Consider the following 17,796-nt stretch of genomic DNA (forward strand, 5'->3'; position numbering starts at 1 on the left):
TATACAATTTGAAATATTTGCATCAAACCGGTTAACATAGCCTTCACGGCATTTTCTTAGTTATTGTGTTAAGACATTTATATTCTACATTTAGTAAATTTCACATGTACCCTTGTAAGATGCACCGTAGGTGTGGTCCCACCAACTACTCTTCCTTCACTCATCCTCCCCCCTCCCCTCCCTCTCCCCTTTCCCCATAGTCTTGGTTTCATAGTAGGGTTGAGTACGTTGGATACTTTTTCTTCCATTCTTGAGATACTTTGCTAAGAAGAATATGCTCCATCTCCATCCATGTAAACATGAAAGAGGTAAAGTCTCCATCTTTCTTTAAGGATGCATAATATTCCATGGTGTATATATACTACAATTTATTGATCCATTTGTGGGTCAATGGGCACTTGGGCTTCTTCCATGACTTAGCAATTATGAATTGAGCTGCAATAAATATTCTGGTACAAATATTTTTGTCATAATGTGATTTTTGGTCTTCTGGATATATACCTAGTAGAGGAATTGTAGGATAGAATGGCAGGTCTATTTTTAGATCCTTCAGTTATCTCTAAACATCTTTCTAAAAAGAACATATTAATTTGCATTCCCACCAGCAGTGTAGAAGTGTCCCCTTTTCTCCATGGGGACATGTTTCATCCATGCTTCATCAATGCCAACATCTCTGGTTTTGGGATTTTGTGATGTGGGCTAATCTTACTGGAGTTAGATGATACCTCAAAGTAGTTTTGATTTGCATTTCTCTGATGATTAAGGATGATGAGCATTTTTTTCATATGTCTATACCATAGGAGTTTTTAAATGCCTCCCTAGTGACTTTCTTTTCTTTTTCTTTTTTTATAACTCCCTTTTAATTCTCCTTCTCTAAAGAAAAGATCTAGACATTACATAGTAAGGGACACCGGGTTGGTGTTGGCTTAGCCTTCTAATTCTATGACGATGGGTGTTCTAAAGTTGTGTTTTTTCACATTCAAGTATCTGCTGGTATTTCTTCTCATACCTAAGGAACCCATTGGTTGTTAAAATTGTATCTCTTTCTGTACCATTTGACACCACATCTATCCCACCTGACTAGTTAGTTACACAGATCAGCCATATCAGCACCTATGCAGGACTGGCAGGAAGGTACATTGCAACCATGAGTCTCCTCCTTCCAACTAAATTTAATATAAATTTTAAAAAATGTATCAATAAATTCTAGTCTTATTTAAAAGGCCATTGGAAGACTGGTTTGGAATCTATGTCAGCAGATATGACATGGTAGCCTGGACAACATCAATGGTGGTGATGAGTATGATAGCCATGATAGAGATGAAAATATGTGATAAATTCGAGAGACATTTAAAAAATGAAAAATATAAGGAATTAGTGATAAACATCTCTCCTATCTATCACATCTTTTCACTTCTCTCACAACCATCCCCTTCATCATCACCATCAAGTTTTCCAGCTTTCATGCCTTCCTGGATGGTGGGCCACAGACTGGGTGAGAACACAGTGGCTCAGATCCATGTTTGGGGGACCAGGTACATACAGAAACAGGGGTGGGGTGGCACTATGTGGATTCCTGAGTTCACCTTTGCATGCACTGTGTTTGAAGTGTTTTGAAGATAACAATTGAAGATGCAACGACAAGATTTTTGTGTCTAAAATTAATAAAAAGAAGTCTACACAGAGGTATATACTTATAGTTACTGCATACAATTGTACTTGAACCCATGGACATTGATGAGAAAACTTAGGAAAGGTTATCAAATGAAAGAATATGAAGGTCTAGGATTGAGTTCTGAGACACCTCAATATATAATGATCAGATATAGAAAAAAGGAGAGTTGGCAAGAGAGTGAAGGAATGGCTGAGATGGAAAACAATCTAGTTGTGTGGAGCTAAGAAACCAAGGGATGAAGGGATTTCAACAATACGAAGAGAGTTATCAAGCACATGCTGCTAAAAAGTCAATTAGCATAAGGATTTAAATTTTTCCATTGACTTGAGCAACATGGAGCTTATCTCTGATATTAATAGGAGCAGTTTCTGGGGACCATTAGAAGCAGAAGCCCAGTGGAAATGGGTTTAAGAGTTAATGGGAGATGAAGGAATTGAAATATTGAAAATGAGGAACTATTTTCTCCCTTTTATTGTGGCAAAATATACATGACATAAAATTTACCACCCCTTGTAATCATCTTTAAGTGACCAGTCCAGTGGCATTACCTAAATTCACATAGTTACGCAACTGTCACCACCATTTATATGCAGAACTTTCTTCATCTTCCTGATTTGAAACTTGATATCTATTGATCACTAATTCCCCACTCCTCTCTCCTCCCAGCTATTTATTTTAATGGAAGGCAATAGAGAAATGGATGTAGACTTGATATCCCCACTTTTTTTGAATGCAAGAGACAAGCATTTTTAATAGTTCATGAGAAGAATCCATCGGAGACAATAAACACGGTAAGCTCCCAAGAAGACATAATGCAATGAGATTCAACAACTGAAGGAAGAGTCTCAGATAGAACAAGAGACAATCTCTTTATGGAAATAAGGAAAAAGTAAGACAGGGCAGCTACAGATATAATTTAATTTGACATCTAGAAAAACTTGGAATTTCCTCCGTGATTATTTATATTATTTTTATAAATTTCAAGGTAGAGATCATTAGCTAACGGTGAAAGGGCTGGGAGTTGGAGGTTTGCAGAAAGTGAAGATGATTTGATAAAGCAGCTATGGACAGTAGCAGGACAATCTAATAGGAACAGAAAAGATGCCACATTGACAACAGGCATTCCATCCAGCACAGAGGGCCTCATGTGCGCTAGAGATGTGTTTAAACATGGGTGTGGGAAGTGTTTCTTTTTACATAGCATGCATTAAATGAGTCCCATGATGCCAGGCACTCCATCAGTCATGGGCAATCACAAGGTAAACAAGATACAGCCTATTTCCTCAAGGATTCCATAATACCAGATGAGAATAGCTGTTACCTACCTGTGCTGCCTCTGACTATCAGGGTCTGGAGCCATACAATACTTCTATGGAGATAAAGATAAATTATGCAAGAAGGAAAATAATTGGGCAGTGTGTTTGTTAGGTTAAAAATTGAAAGCCTAAAGAAAGCTTAGCAGGTAAAATGACATTATTGTAATCAAAGTAAAGACAAAGCAATCTGTTTCCCTTTCAAAAATTCTGATGGGGACTGTGATGAAACAGAAGTTCCTGTGTATTTAGCAGTACCCCAATCATGCTGACTCTGTGCTCAAATTCCCAGCTACACTGCTCATTTTAATCCAACCAAGCCTGAATATGAGGAAGGCATAGGCATAGTGAAAGAGTTCAAAACTATAAGTTAGAAATCTGTACTTGCTTTTTAAATCATTTTTTAAATCACTAATCCTTTTTTAAAGGAAAATGGATACAGAGCTCCCAGAGCAGGAGGGAACACATTCACTCTATATATTTTATATTTGCATTGATACACAGTTACACACACACACACACACGTATACCCAGATATAGACATCTACACTTTTTCAAAAGGCATTTTCAGTCCACGGTCTTCCCTAGAAACTCAGAAAGAACAGCAAAAGCAATTACAAATTGCAATAAAAAATCCATTTTTCAATGACATAGCCATGAATGTAAAGCATAACCACAATGTGTACTGAGTGCATACCGTGAAGTAGGAATTAATTTAAGCTCCTTATGTAAATTAATTCCTAATTCTCAGAACAAACCTATGACTTAGGTGCTATTATCATTCCCATTTCAAAACCGAGAGGACTAATTCACAGAAAAGCTAAGAAATGTGCTTAGGAATTCATGGCTAGTGAGTGGTGGAGCCAGACATTGACCTGGGTGGTCTGGCCCTAGCGTAGGAGCAGTTTGTATTACCTCTCAAACACTACTCTAGATTGGGTAAATACTAAGATACCCGAATACTGAAATATACTTCCTCAGGCTGAGAATACACAGCTCCCTGTGTGTGTCCAGGCTCCTGGCAGACCCATCCACTCATCCTTTGATTAAGGCAACAAGATCCCTCTCCAGACTCTTTCACTCAGGTCCTTCTCTCTAAGTAGAGCTGACAAATGAGAAAATAAGAGAGTTTTTACTGTCTCAGGCTTAGTCTCTTTGTGAAAAAGACTATTGGAAGTAGAATGCAGAGAAGGAGCAAGAGGAAGCAGTAAGTTCAGATCCAAATGATGAAACTATGGAGCCAGATGAGGTATAAGTGGCAAAAATCCTGTTAAGTTGTTATGAAGCACAGCTTCCGTATTGCTGGATAATTAATCCACCTTCAGTCCTACCTGTGTGAATATTTTACAGACTTGAAAGGGATTCTGTGGTCAAAACAATTAGGAAGTCTAGGTTTTGGCACTAAGTTGATATTTTGACTTGTGTCTCTTAAATCTCTACCGTTTGTTTTATTACTAAATTTCTCAAATTTTTCATTTCCCAGAATGATGGACAATTTACTACTAAACTTATTCTTTTGAATTTGATTCTTCAAGACTACACTATGGTTATATTTTATATATTATTTGTTGGTAATGAAGACACAAAATATATAAACACTTATTTTTTTCATGTATAGCTTCTGCAAAAACTTGCTAAACATAGGTAAAGCTTCAGACACAGTGTAAATGATTGAAACTCAAAGATCTACTGATCATTAATGTCTTCATGGTATAAAATTTAATGGGCTTATGGCTGCCTAGAACTCTGTATATTTTACTATATTATTCTTGCAAGAACTCTGTAAGGTTATCAATGTCCTTATTTATGCAGAAGGAGACTGGGATTTTGAAAAGTTCAACATCCCTTAACTAATCACTTACATAGAGTTTGAATCCAGGTTTGTTTCAGCTCTAGACTCACGTGTTTAAATAGGGTGACCAGATTCTAACATCTGTAAGGCGGGACAACATGGAGGGGGGGCGGAGTGGGGGTGGAGCGGGGTGGAGCGGGGTGGAGCTGGGTGGAGCCGCTGGGCAGGGGACGCCTCAGGGCAGGGCCTGACAACAAGTCAAACTTTGATAAGCAGTTCTGGATAATCACTTCTCAGCAATTATTTATTACAGTTTAACATTATAAAGTTAACAAAAATAATATAAAACTCATATTCTGGCGAAATACCCATATGCGGCCGAAAACCGTATATTCCCTTCTTGTTCTCCAGTTCGTTCCTGCATTCTTTCCAAAAATCCAGACTTTTTTAAAACACCGCAGGATGCGGGACAAATTGTTGAAAAGCAGGACTGTCCCGCCAAAATCGGGAAGTCTGGTCACCCTAGTTTAAAAGCTACAGGATATTTTGTATTCTCTGAGTGATGGAATTTGCTTGACAGACATGTAGGTACGTATTTGCAGTTAGTACCCGGAAATGTTTTCATAGGCCAGACACAGACTCAGACCTGTAATCCGAGCACTTTGGGAGCCCAAGGGGGGAGGATTGTTGAAGGCCAAGAGTTCAAGATAAGCCCGAGAAACATAGTGAGATTAGTGAGATCTCATTTTTATAAAGTAATTAAATAAAATGAAAATATTCTAATAGAGATCAGGGAGGGAGTAATGATTGTTTTCTAGTCAAAAGGAGAACACTAGCCCTAGTTTTTGAAGCAGGAGTAGATGTCCAGTCAGGGAAGCAAAAATTAAGCACTGCATATAGAAAAGCAAAGAAGAGGAAAGAATTTTTAGGCTCTGAGAGCGTGGAGTGTGGATAGAGTTGCTGTGGGCTGTGGAAGATGAAAATGAAAGCCGGGACGTCAAAAAGAAATTAGAGCTAGATCATAAGATTCGTAACACCTTAGAAAGGATCGAAGTTTCACTTGTTCCTGAACATAACTGTCAAAATTAATGGAAACTGTGTAAATATGAAAAGCACTCTGGTGGCCCTTTTGGCTGACATCTTCTCCACCACCTTCACATCAACCAGCTTACGTCATATTTGTCAGAAATCTATATCTTCTCAAAACATGATTGCTACTTTTTACTTCTCCTATAACCTAGTTAAGTGACACATACATGTCATCATTAAAGAAGACATGGTTCTGTGTGCCAGGGGCCTGAAAATGGTACAGAAGAAATTTAATAGTGGTATTAATTCATATGCAGGAGTAAACAGGAGGTCACCGAAAGATGCCTACAAGTGAAAAGCCTGGGCACTGGAATCAGGTCTATGTCCTAAACCCTCAAAATTTGTGTGATTTTTAAAAAAATTGCTTTCCTTTCAGCTTCTTCTTAAGTAAAATGGTAACAGTATTTACAATAAATGATCATGAATATTGATTAGAAAAGATGCTATGGGCTAGGAAATTGTTGAGGACAGAGGAAGGCGGAGTAGGAAACAAGACAGGGAGGCAGGTTTGTCTGAGGCATGAGTCACTGAAGTTAACTCCAGATGGAGTTGAACTGGACAAGCCAGCGTCATATTTAAGGCAGCATGGCACAAGGGAACACACACTGGTTTCCCCCAGGGACACTTTGATGATCTTCTGTTTGGGGCAATTAACCCCCCTTGAAACTTAGATTTTTTGATCTGTGGAATAGGTTTTATTATTCAGAAGTATTTTGGAGAGTATACAGCATAGAACAAAGTCATTCAATATGTATTGAGGACATGCCTCTTAACACTGAGAAGCTATCTGACAATCCTATTTATACATATCACTTGCACATGTACAATGCTATAAGGAAAATCTTAGCTGGCTGAAACCTTTATCCTTTGGAAAAGGTTTTCCCAGTTAATTGATAATGCAGAGTTCTTTCCTACTAAAGAGGGTCACAAATTTTATACTGGAATAGAAAAGTACACTAGCAAGTAAACATATTTAGGGTCAAATGCAATAAAGTTTCTGTTAGCTCCTCTTAGGCCTAGAACTTCCAGAACAAAAATGTGTAGGTTATATATACTTTTTAGTTCTTAGGGACAAAAACCGTTCTTCACTTTGTTTAATTCAGAACTCCTCAGCCTTATTTGACCTCTGTGCCCTTTTTATCATGAAATATTTATCAATAACCAGTGGGATTATGGGACCTAGCATTCTACTTTGGTTTGTATTAAGGGCCAAGCTTGTAGTCGTCTGAAGACTGGACAGGGACTAAAGGATCTTTTTCCCCAAGGCTGTTGGCAGGAGGTCTCAGTTCCATGTCATCACGTGTATCACTCCACAGGTTGCCTAACTGCCCTCACAATGGGGCCACTGGCTTCCTCCACATGGCGATGCTAGAGAGATAGAAAGGCAAAGGCCAAACTTTATTTTGTGCATGACCCAGTGTTGTTTCTGATCGGTCATTTCTGGCATATTCTAATTGTTCTGAGTGAGTCACTAAGTCTAGCCTATACTCTGGGGGCTCTACCTCTGAAAATAAAGAATGTAAGAAAAGTTATGGGCCAATTCAAAAACCACTCTCCTGGGTGGCTCAAGGAGTAGGATGCCAGCCCCATATACCAGAGGTGGTGGGTTCAAACCTAGCCCTGGCCAAAACTGTAAAAAAACCTACTCTCCTATCCTGCTGAGTGTGGGTGGCACTTTAAAATATGATGTGCATCATCTGTTTGTATATAGATAATTGTTTTTGTGAATACTGGTTAAGTTCTATTAAAAAGATTTCACTGATTTAAATACCCTGGGAAATATAGTCTGAGGGACCTAGTTCTGTTTAATAATAATTCTTCTAACCATGAGTTCTTGGAATTCTGAGACAATTGGAAAATGCAGGAAGTTTGACTTGAGAATGTCTTCATATGCCAGGTGCAGTGGCTCACACCTGTAATCATAGCACTTGGAGAGACTGAGGCAGGTGGGTCTCCTGAGCTCACAGGTTCAAGATCCCATCTCTAAAAATAGCCAGGCGTGTGGTAGGCATTTGTAGTCCCAGCTACTGGGGAGGCTGAGGCAAGAGAACCACTTGAGCCCAGGAATTTGAGGTTGCTGTGAGCTATGATGCCACGGGGCACTCTACCAAGGGTGACAAAGTTAGACTTTGTTCTCAAAAAAAAAAAAAAAAAAATGCCTCCATATGCTAAGATTTAAAACTGCAGAACATTTCTTTGGAAGGTCAGACTTTCTTATTTGTAGATAACATTGAAGTAGTAACAATTTTCAGGTTTTTTAAAATTTTTACAGAAATGTTGGATATTTCTATATAATTTTTTTAAGACTGTAAATGAGACTTTTCATATAATAAATGTGTGACAGACTGACACATTCTGGGTTTTGGTATCAATGGTGTGAACTTAGACAAACTATACCACCTTCACCAGCCTGACCCTTTCTTGTAAAAATAAAATAAATAAAATATGTTGTTGAAGTAGATGGTCTAAATGTCATCTGATGCTCGTATTTCTTTTTTTTTTTTTTTTTTGAGACAGAGCCTCAAGCTGTCCCCCTGGGTAGAGTGCCGTGGCATTACAGCTCACAGCAACCTCCAACTCCTGGGCTCAAGCGAGTCTCCTGCCTCCGCCTCCCAAGTAGCTGGGACCACAGACGCCCGCCACAATGCCCGGCTTTTTTTTGGTTGCAGCCATCATTGTTGTTTTGGCGGGTCCAGGCTGGGGATTCGAACCCGCCACCTTAGGTGTACGTGGCTGGCGCCTTAGCCGGTTGAGCTATAGGCGCCGAGCCGAGCTATAGGCGCCGAGCCGATGCTCGTATTTCTTTATCTTGAAGGAAATCCTGATGGAATCTTAATGCCACAAGATATTCCCATCTCTAAGTTGACAAATAAAAAACAGATTTTTTAAATGAACAAAAATAAATGAGCTATTACTCAAAAAGCTATATTTTTAACTTGTCTGTTACTTGCAATATATATATAATCATATTATTTGATAGAAAGCTTTTCTTTATACATGTTTCAAATAGATATTTTTCCCCCCAAGAATAAAGAATCATGATGATTGAAAAGGCTTAACTGAATTGACCAATAAAGGAAGCAAATTACCAGGTTTTGGGTGAGTGATGGATGTTTATTTAAATAAGAAAAAGAGAATCAAATTATGTATCCAGGAATTAAAATAGTACATTGCAATCAATCTTGTATCCTAATACATAACAAAACAAATCAACTATAAGTTGATTCAGCGGTAGTTCACTACTAAGAAATTTGGGGTATTTTAGTTTTGTTCCTGTTATTGATTTGCTCGATAAAGTCCCCTCAGCTGAAAGGAAAGGCCTAGAAAATTGGGTTCTTTTCATGAGCAAATATATAATATCTTCTATGAACAGGGCACCATGACCAACTGGCAGTAGTCAGATAATCGAACCTGTAATATAGGTAATCTTCGATGAAAAACCATGCCATATTTTGGCCACGTTGTTGAAATTTTTCAAAAACTAGAAGCTTAAAGGAGAGAAGGGCCTGGTGTGTGAGCTCCCATCACCCTCACCTCTCACTCTGGGGCAGGCAGTAACGTGTTTTAAACAATCTTTTCCTCACAGGATAAATCCTATTCAACTTCTTGGTCATTCATTGTTTCTTTACCTATGAACTTAAGTTCTATGTTTAGACCTGATAGATCCTCACCTTTTGGGTTTGTATTCACTGTTCCTGTGAAATTTACCCTGAAGTGTCAGACCATCTAAAGACAATTAGAACCAAATGAGAATAATATATGCTTCCCTCTGTCTCATTTTTAGCAAACCTATATTTGGCACGTAAATTGTGGCAAGGTTGATGATAAAATATTACGTACATTAACTGAATTTATCTGTATACTACCCCCCTGTCATAGGTCTGATAGGTCAGGTGCTATTTATGAATAAGGACACAGAGACATTAAGAAATTAGCAATTTGCCTAAGGTCCCATTGCTGCTCAGTGTTAGAGCCTAGCCTAAAACCATACGTCTAGAGATCCCAAATTCCACACTGTCTCACCTTCTGGTCATTCTTACTCAAGATCTCCTGGGTATACTTATTAAGACGTAGGGTTTTGCCCTTTAAAAAAACTTGAATGAGTAGTAACTATTTTTGAAAAAGAAAATCTGTACAAAACACTTTCCAAAAAACAAACAATAATAATATTGACATACACACATATTCACTTGGGCAGTACCATTCATGTATAATTTGTGCAATAGAGACACAGAGTCTACTGGGCCATCTCTGAAACAATGGTCCCTCCATCTGCAAGTTTACTAATAAAAATTGTGACGTTGTTAGTGACAACCTAATAAGGGAGACTGCATAAGTGCTTCTGCACAGTTATCGATAGTTTTAAATAATCTATATAGTGTCTCTGTTGTCTGTACCACCCATTTCTTAGGTAATTAACATAAGAAAATATGTAAACAAAGGACAAAGATTGAAAACTGCTTAGGAAATCTTTTAAAAGAGGCAAAATTTCTCGGTAGGTAAACTAGTTTTCTAATAGACATCCTGAAATTTTTCTTAGTATTCAGAAAGTTTAGAGTTTTACATATATTAAGTTTATAAAATTTATATAGTCGGTCTAAGAGTCAAAGGACCAAAATCAATGTTATCTCTAATGATTTGGGTTGATGTTGCGTAGAAGCCTCTACAGTACAGAGACACCTTAGACATTTACGTAAAAGTACAAGTGCTACATGGAAATTCATACGTGAGCGGAAAGGTTTCTCTATGCAGTTGAATATCGGGAACATGTGTAATTTTCCAAGTCATCTGACAAACGTTTCAAATGTGTCACAGAATGTTTGAACTACTATCAATTTTCTAAGAAAACGTCCTTTCAGTCAATAGAATATCCATTTATTCTTCATCAGACCAAGTCACAGCCCAGTCTACCGTGTGACCGGCCTCACCTATATTCCCTGGCATTTTTCTCTAGTTAGTTAAGTACCCTGGCATGGCTTTTACTGCAAGCTTTCCTGCAGCCCTTTTCTCAAGGCTTCTCTTATTTGTCTCATGGCAATCACACCGATAATGGGTGACATCTGTGCCGTTAGATCATTCTGCGCCACTTCAGGTAGGCCATGTGTTGTACCTTGACCTAACATCTCATTTCTGTTCCTACTATTGTGGCAAATTAAATGGGAACCTTGTAAGGAGCCAGTTGACTGGTCTGGTCCTGTGCCGGCTATCACCACAAGAGCTTAAGGGCCACAAATCTCTGTTATTACCAAGCTGTTGCTGCCAGAAGCATGCTGATTCATGACAAAAAGAATAGATTAGGATCAATCAAATCTCCCCCAGGCCTATCAGTGGGACTTTTAACCACACCTTCTACCTCAAACTTTCCCCTTCACCTCCTTCCAAACACCTTCGCAGCAGCAAGCTAACAAGGTGTCTGTCAAACCATATGTTCATAATTAGTTAACTTCTTGCCTGTCGCTAGAGGCACCACTGATTCAGCCACAGGCCTCAAGGGTGTTGGGCGTCCAATAAGACACCACCAACCAGCAGCGGCCCCTCCCCTTTGCGGTCAGAGAAGAGGCATACTTAATTCCAGCTGTGGTATTGTTAAGTGAATTAACTTTATCCTCAATTTAAAAAGCCAGCATGAAATCAAAGGAGACCCAGAAAAGAAAAATAGAGAAAATGAAAAAAAAAAAAAAATGCTTGTAGGTTAACTCCACGAGTCAGCTGAATGAAACTCAACTGGTTGGCCCCACTTACCCAATCACTGCAAAGCAGGTTTCAGGCACCCTTGTTACTTCTGGCACAATTCTTCCTTTTATTTCTCAGTTCTGTGGTTAAGGTCTCTTGTTACACACAGAGGGGATTGATGATATAATTGTTTATGAGGCAGCAGAACACGTTTTTAGGTAGTAGTGAGGCTACCGGGCAATGAGAAATTAATGTTAGAAACAGCAATATACGATGCTGGCTAAGAAATCTCATCTTAAGGTAAGAGTGCTATGTATAAAATTAAATTCACAGTCTCTTTAAGCCTATCCATGTTTGAGTGTATGGTTTTCTTTTGGGGAAAGAATTGCAAACAATGTTTTGCAAATTTCTAGGAAAATGGAAACTCTGAAATCTTTTTTGTACTCTATGACTATGAAAGACATAGTTAATATTCTGAAAAAAATAAGCATTTTTATTACATAAGTTTATTTTTATTTGAATGAGAAGCACTGATGAATTACTGTACTTTGAACAAAATTGCTTTAATAGATTCATTAATTTAACTTTGCTTAAATGGGTAAAAAGACATACTAACCTGATACTATCCTAAATTTCAGTAGACAGAATTTGAAAATGTTATTTCTTATTTTGAAGTTTTTAAGACTATGGGGAATAAATTTCTAAACTTGAAAACGAATTGTGTCATTTAAATATTGAAAACAATTTTTTTCATTAGTATAAATTCATGTAACTATTAAAGTTAGAATAGAAAACTATTAAAGAAAAATGTGCCTTCTTAATGTGAATTCAAAATAAAAACTGCTATAAAAGTTAAGGATAACAATGGAATTGTGTAAAAAAAAGTATCTATATTTTTATGAACAACATTTATAAGACCAAAAATGTTAATATAAACATGTGAGAAAACAAAAAAAATTAAACTATAAGATTAAATGATTTTAATCAAAAATAATTATACATGACAAATTGGATTATTATTGTGAACAATGCTCATCTTAGAATAACTGTAATTTTGTTGCTATTGTTGTTATTTATACCCAAGAGGAAACGCTTTTGTGAATTTTGAACAATGCAAAGAACAGGGGCAAAACAACTCAAGATTTAATGTCCACCAAGCATAGGTCACTGTTCCTTACAAGTTAAGTATCAGCTTGAGATCTAATTTCATTGTCAATCACATAATCTCTGCTGTTGTATCAAATAACCATTGATACAAAGAACTCCAGGGTCTTGAGTAACAGACATTGTCATGATGATAAGTGGCTTAAAATGAACTAAGAAACAAATAATGTGGCCTGGGACCAGGGAATTAGAAAACATAAGCCAAAGGGAAAATGCAGAAACCTCAGATTGGTACAAGTTACAGGCAATTTTCTTAATGACTCCCTTAATAATTATGTCAGATGAGCCAGGTCAAGCGTCTTCTATCTGAAAAAAGCCTGTTAACAATCAGAGCCAAATGTTTGCTTTCAAAGACAAATTGCCATCCTAAATTTAATTACTTATTGAATATTTTCAACTTGACATTAAGCAAGTAATATTTAAAAAAAAAAAAGAGTAAAATAATCTGATAAAAATGTTCATAGGTTAAAAAACCTTTTTTTTTCCAGTCGAATCTCTCCAAGTTTTCAGCTTTGATGTATTTTGAAAAAAATAAATGATTTTATGATTCAAGTACAAGTGTAATTTTTATTGATATTTATAATGATGCAGGTAAAAATATAATTTTGATTTGATATTCATAGATAGGACTAAATATTGACCGACCTAGAGCTATGATGATCAGATGGGGAACATTTCAGCCTGGGAGTTGTCCCTACGATGAGGATTAGTAGACTCAGGATGGCTGTACTCTTCAAGGCAGTGGACATAAATCAGAGACAGCAATTCATTATGCCCTAAATGTTTTGATTCCCAGAGTGAGGGGGCTGAAGGGAAAGTCAAGAATGGGAACATGGAAAGAGCAAAAGAGTCAGATAGAATCTACAAGATAATGAAATTCTAAAGAATAGAAATGGTTTTAAAAAATCTGCTGCTTAAAGGTCAGGTATAAAGGAAAGGGATAAAAATCAAAGTCAACTCAATCAAACAGCACAGTCATCCTTCAAAATCTATTTTTTAAGCCTGGTAATGACTGGAGCTGAATGGCTCAAAAAATATGGAAGCAATAGCATAATAATTAAATAAAGCCAGCATTTTTCAAATACACCGTGTAGTATTCTGCAACTATGCTTTAAGGGAGATTGGTCAATACTTCCCCTTTCTTATGCTGTTCTTATTTAGATTTTAATATGAAGGAAATACTGACTTTGTAAAATAAATTGAGCATTTTTTCTTTTTCTCTTCTGTGCTACTATGTACAATAGACTGAAATTATCAGTTCTTTGAAAGTTTGATTCAAAGTTCCCATATAAAGACACTTTAGCCCAGCATATATTTTGGAGGAAAATTTTTAATTATACATTTAGGTATTTTTAAGGTTATCATAACATTTTGTTATTACTTTCTCTTGGGTCATTTTGAAATTTTTAAAAGATTGATCATTTCTTTTGAGTTTCCAAAATTACCTACATTAGTAAAATCATTCCACTGATGATTTAAAAAAAATAGACTACATCTAATGTTATGGCTCTCTTTCTAGTTTTAATATTTGAAACTTTCCTCTTAATCAGGGACCTACATGTATGTCTATTTGATTAGTTTCTGAAAACAATAGTTAAATGAGTTTTTTAATTAGCTCAGTATTTTTTTGATTCTTCATTGCAATTACTCCTATTCTTTTATTACTTCTTTTTTTAATGTTTTCTTGTTTTTCCCCTAGATAATTGGATTAAAAAATTAATCAGTTAATGTTTGATTTTACTTGTTTCCAAGTATTTTAAATGTTCATAAACTACATTCTAAGTCTTTATTTCTCACAAAATTTGATAAAAATGATTTTATTTCTATAGTTCTAAATATTTTATAATAGTCATTTTTTTCTTTAATCCATTAATTATTCAGATATTTATATATGGATATTAAATTTTTAAGTTTTATTGGTTTTGGTTTATGTTACTGATTTCTGACTTTATTAAAGAGCTAGCAAATTATAGGAGATTATATACTAACCTCTGAGATTAATGCTGCATTAGAGTAATTTTTCACTATCTGTGTCATAAGTCCCAGATAAAAAATGATAGATATTTGGACTATGGTAGTACGTTGAGAATGGAAATAATTGAAGGACCATGAAAGGGTTTTAGCACTGGAACTTCATGACAGACTGTAGAAAGTGAAAAGAAGTCAGGTGTGACTTGTGGGATTGACCCTTGGTGGGTGGCAAGTGGGTGATGGCACTATTTACTGACATTAAGAAGAATGACAATGATGGCAGAGACTGGCTCACTTTGGGACAAATAAATTATCTCTGTGTTGCATGTGAGACAGATACAGAAGGAGATAAAAGAATGTCTGAATATAAAGCTCTTCTCTTGAGATCAAGACAAAAGTTCAGGCAAATACACAAATTTTAAATTTGTCAAAGTATAGAAAATCATTAAATGATGGCAGCGGTACTGCAGTACCCAAGTGCTGCAATCTTTGTGTTTCCTGAGCCTGTGTGTAATGCAAACCTAGGCATGCAGATGTCAGGGTCTACCCTCGTGATCCAGAACCTACTTCATTCTTTCTATTTCATCTGTTCTACAATGTGACATAGAGCAGCCATATACATTTACTTAACTAGTTGAGTAAACGAACCCGAAGTTAGCTCCACAAAACTAGCCATGCTATATTCAAAGGAATAGACATCTCATGGAAACTTACAAGCCCAAGTGCATTCCTCCATCATACCTTGCCACTAGAGATTATCAGATAAATGCCCACAATGGGGATTATCAGACAAATGCCCAAATAAGCATGTGCAGAGGCACACAATTTTCTCATTGAAGTAATTTTTTTTAATTGTTTCAGATTAATTTGAGGGTACAAAGAATTAGGTTACAATGTTAGCATTTGTTAGGTAGAGTTCTTCTTATAATTGTGTCCCACCCTCAAGACGTGTGCCATACACCTTAATCCTCACCCCTCCTCCCCTCCCTTCTCTTCTCCCTTCCCTTCTCTCCTCCCTTTTCCCTTTTTCCCTCTCCCTTGATCCTCTGCCCCCCACCTTGAATTGATTTCAGTTTTTCTCTTACGTGGGCATGTATTAGATCATCTACTGGCTTCATATTAGAATTGCATACATTGGATTCTTGCTTCTCCATTCTTGTGACGCTTTACTAAGAAGAATGTGTTCCAACTCAATCCAGGTTCATACAAAAAGATGTAAAGTCTCCATCTTTTTATGGTATACATACACCATAGCTTGTTAATCCATTACTAGGTTGGTGGGCATTTAGGTTGCCTCCACATTTTAGTGATTGTCAATTGAGTTGCAATGAACAGTCTAATGCAAATGTCCTTATGATAAAATGATTTTTTTTCTTCCAAGTATATGCCTAGTAGTGGGATTGCAGGATCAAATGGGAGGTCTAGTTTGAGTTCCTTAAGGATTCACCATACCTTTTTCCAAAAAGGTTATATGAGTTTGCAGTCCCACCAGCAGTGTAAAAGCGTTCCCTTCTCTCCACATACATGCCAGCATCTGCAGCTTTGAGACCTTGTGATATGGGCCATTCTCACTGGGGTTAAGTGATAACTCAGTGCGGTTTTGATTTGCATTTCTCTGACAATCTGGGACAGTGAGCATTTTTTTCAAATGTTTGTTAGCCATTTGTCTGTCTTCCATCATTGGAGTAATATTTTTTTGTGTGTGTATGCTCCCTTGGCAAGTAAGTCCAGGGGAAAAATAACAAATCATATTCATACATTATGAAATTAAAACTTAAATTCATATATTATGAATTTAAAAAGTCCAAAGATATTGGTACTTAAACAAGGTGAAATCATTAATTTAAAACATAGATTTAAATATAGATCTTCTCAGTTTACTTTTAGGATTATAATTTCTCACACAGACATAATTAGTTAAATTTGAGTAATTAAAGTAGATACAGCATTTTCCTTCACTAAAGTCTTGGCCATGTTTGTATTCATTAATAAATCTGTTAAAAATATCTGTTTTACTAACAACCAGCAATATATAAATAATTAGTGCTCCACACTACAAAAACAGCATATTGAGAGGAAGAATGAGAGAGAGAGTTGAATGTTAAATGTTACTAGAATTTTTATATGTGAATAGGAAAGAAAAAATATCAGTTAAATCAACTGGCTTGTCATCTTTATATAAGCACTATGCAAATGTGAGAATCTGACTTATATTCCTAAATAAGAATGTTGATAAGTCCAAAAAAGACATATAAAAGAACACATGTAGACTAAGACTTAGTAAATGGATCTAAACTATGCCTATCCCAACCTTGAATTCTTGTATTCTGAAAGAGCAGCTGATAATCTCAAGCAAATGAAGATGAGTTTCCCATAAAAATCCTTGAGCTTTCTGAGGAATGTGAACACTCTGGTAATAACCAATAGAATGTCTGACACTAGAAAATATAAAGCTAATGGAACAGAGAAAATAAATTTTAAAACATGAATATGAATATTTTATGAAAGAAAATATTAAAACTAATTTTAAAAGAAGGATATAAATAATTTTAAAACAAGGTTATAAATATTCTTAAAAATATAAAGGAAGCTGTTGGAGAATAAAAAATAAGGATCAATTGGAGACATTGATTGTCCAAGTTACATGGATGAAACTAAGTGAAAAAAATCCTGAAAGTATTAGATAACTAACAGACTGGATGGAGCCTAATAAAGAAATGAAGGTTAGAAAGATACTTGTTAACATTCTCATAGTAAAAAGACGTAAATTAACTTCTCATTTCAGCCTGCCTTATTCTTAGGATGATGGATGAATACTTATTTTATTTTCACAAATTTTCCAAATAATTTTCTTGGAATTTAGGAAATGAGTTCATAATAATAAAAAATGAGTCCTTATCAAATTGCATTTGTTTACTTTCTAAAGCATGTTCTTCAAAAAGTACACAGGGCTATCATAACTCTCCTTTTACAATTTCGACAAGCAAAGAATCATCCCAGTTGAGAATAATGGCCTTCAGAATCCTACTCTCATAATTACAGTTCCCTTCCATTTGTTGCTAAAAGTACTTCTTTATATTTTTATAGGTTTAAAGATAGAGGATAGAAAATTCTAGACC

Source organism: Otolemur garnettii, unplaced genomic scaffold (assembly GCF_000181295.1).
Source record: "Otolemur garnettii isolate 467f Iridium unplaced genomic scaffold, OtoGar3 scaffold00060, whole genome shotgun sequence".
Taxonomy (NCBI): Eukaryota; Metazoa; Chordata; class Mammalia; order Primates; family Galagidae; genus Otolemur; species Otolemur garnettii.